Raw genomic sequence first — 2,990 nt, 5'->3', positions numbered from 1 at the left:
AGAATTCTTAATTACAGGACAGAGACAACAACTGGGAAAAACCAGCCTCATAAGTTCCTTGAATTCAACACTTCCTCCAAATGTTTCATTAGTTCGACCTCAGTTCTTTTATATAAATGGACTTTCTAATATTCCTTATGTGAAATACTATTACATTTTCTTGTGTTTTGTTTTCACTCTAACGCTATTAGGAAACTCTTTCATTATGTTTATTATTTACATAGAGCAAAGTCTTCACACCCCAAAGTATGTGGCTGTTTTTCATTTAGCTGCAGTTGACATGTGTGGCAGCACAGCTCTTATTCCTAAAATGATTGAGGCTTTTCTGTTTGATTTTAATTTAATCACATATGAAGCCTGCTTGGCCAATATGTTTTTTGTACATTTTTTTTAGTTTCTGCAGTCATTTACCCTTGTATTATTGGAATATGATAGATTTGTTGCTATTTGGTTTCCTCTGAAATATCATATCATCATTACTACTGCTGGAATGGGTAAAATATTAGTTGGAATATGGATTCTACCAGCTGGGTTATTAATTGTAGGTGTAGGTTTCTTTACCAAATTATCATTCTGCAAATCTGTTGTTATAAACAGTTATTTCTGTGATCATGGACCTGTGTATCGTATGTCCTGCAATGACAATTTTCCTAGTTATGTAATTACCCAGATCAGTATTACAGTATTGCTCGCTGCACCTTTGACTGTAATTCTCTCTACCTATGCGTGTATACTTTTGGCAGTGCTAAAAATCGCTTCAGTGGAGGAACGCATAAAAGTAATGAAAACCTGCACCTCCCATTTAATCTTGGTGGTAATGTTTTACCTTCCGATATCTGCCATCTACATTGCAGCAAACATTACCACTGTTGACCCAAATACCAGGATAATAAGTACATCCTTATGTTCCACCATTCCACCAATGATGAACCCCATCATTTACACAATCAAGACAGAGGAGGTAATGCAAGTAGTGAAAAGGCTTCACAAAAGAAACAAGACAATTAAACCTAAAGTAGAATCAATTAACAGAATTTGTAGAGTTTGAATATAAGACATTAGTGAAGTATCTTCAGGAATATATAAGTAGGATTAATATACTATATACATTTTGAAGAAATTCAATATGAAACCATGTAATTGTACATGAAATGCAATGAGAAATGAATGAAACTCATATTATTTTTAAGTTTTGTATTGACTTGTAGCTCTTTTCTTTGAACATAGCTGCATGTAGCAATTATTTTAACAGTTTTGTGCATTTCTTTATTTTGTTCTTTGTTCATAGTCATGCAGCACCCTCACTGTTTCTCTTTTCTGTTTCTGGCTTCTTTGTTGCACTTTATTTATTCAGCTGTATCTGCCTGAACTTTTCTCCTTGTACTGTTCTAGCTTTACACCTATTCTACAAACTTACACATTATTTATTTTATTATCCTTCTCACTGTCTTCTCTCCTACTAGTCTCAATCTGTCATCACCCATCGAGACCCTCCTTTTGTGCTAATTATTTTCTTATTCTGCTATTCTTTTTTCAATGCTCTGTGTGACTCTACCAGACTATAGTTGATTTTGTCTTCAGTTTCATCTCTGTGGTATGTACATTTCATAGAAACATTTTTTCAACTTCAAAAGTGTGTCATACTGTACTGTGGACACTATTCCTATTCATTTTAAGCAAAACTTTTTTTACATTTTTCAAAATAAATTTTAATATATTATAAATATTATTGTATGATTTTAAAGTATATACTTCTGCGGTTGATTATTTGTTTATTTTGTGTTTAAGTTCCAGGAATCTCTTGGTGCTAACAAGAATTATATTGTGATTTGTACACTTTGGCTCACCATTAAATATAGATGCCAATATATAGATATAGGGGTTTTGTGCATTTACTTGGACAATTATTAATTGTAGCAGTAAATCACAAAATGATTCTTCGATGGCTATTGGAAAATCGACCTTGCGGAAGAACTCAGCAACGCACACACACGGATACTAATACACGAGAATACATTTATTAATACATAAAATGTGCATATAAACATAAAAGATCTTATAGTGAAGGTTAACAGAATACAAAAGGTATATACAGATGCAGCCATTCAAAATGCGCAGTAAATCCCCGTACTGCGCAAAATTATCTGCAGATTAGCGTGTTATACCTCAGTATGTGATTGGCTGGTCAAAATGACCGATAGGCAGCACTCATGGTGCATTGGTTGTTAGTGAAACGATTGCTTCATTTAATCTCTTTACTGTGCATGTTTAAATCTATATAATATTGAATATTAATATGGAATTTTACAACTAAAGGGAAATTTTGGTAGCTGAGCACAAAAAAAACAGGAGCATAATGTCTCTGAACATCATAAATGATACTAATTAAGGAATATAAACATATTATGTAAGCGAACAAGTAATAGGTTTATTCCATGCTGAAAAGAGAAGAAAGAAAACAACGTTTAAGCAGTGAAGCCTTCTTCAGGTGTGAGCTGAAGACCTAACACCTGAAGAAGGCTCCTCAGTCAAAACGTTGTGTTTTCTTTCTTCTCTTTTCAGCATGGAATAAACCTATTACTTGTTCCTTTGCAGCCTATGCATGCTGATGCAGCTACCCACCTGAAATATTATGTAAGCTGTATATGGCTGGTATTGGTAGTTTAATAAAAAATACAACCCAGTATTCCACTTTATTCATAAACATTTTAAGCATCAAAGTCTTTCATTTGGTTACTTACTGTGGTTGTTTTGGAAGAGTTTTATGTGCTTTTTCTGACTGTATTAAGTTTATATACTTTTTAAAATGTTATAATATTTTAACCTTTTCTATGAAGACTTGCACCCCTTATCGCAGTAAAAAAAGCATTCTTTTTAGAATTTGATTAATAAGGAATATAATATGGAATCACATATCTAAAGAAATTAATAATGTTATTTAAGGATTTATTTATTTTCATATAGCTCAAATTATTACCATTTTAGTCCAT

At 32.5% G+C, this 2,990-nt stretch overlaps 1 pseudogene; it reads left to right on the top strand.

Annotated features, from left to right (window-relative positions):
• The first annotated feature begins 205 nt into the window (after nt 1-205).
• On the top strand, nt 206-1,048 carry LOC148830589 (olfactory receptor 51F2-like; annotated as a pseudogene).
• Nucleotides 1,049-2,990: the final 1,942 nt, after the last annotated feature.

The sequence above is a fragment of the Atractosteus spatula genome, chromosome 7 (assembly GCF_055471065.1).
Source record: "Atractosteus spatula isolate fAtrSpa1 chromosome 7, fAtrSpa1.hap1, whole genome shotgun sequence".
NCBI classification, from domain to species: domain Eukaryota; kingdom Metazoa; phylum Chordata; class Actinopteri; order Semionotiformes; family Lepisosteidae; genus Atractosteus; species Atractosteus spatula.
The sequence above is the reverse complement of the archived record's forward strand: the minus strand, read 5'-3'. Positions and strand labels throughout refer to the sequence as shown.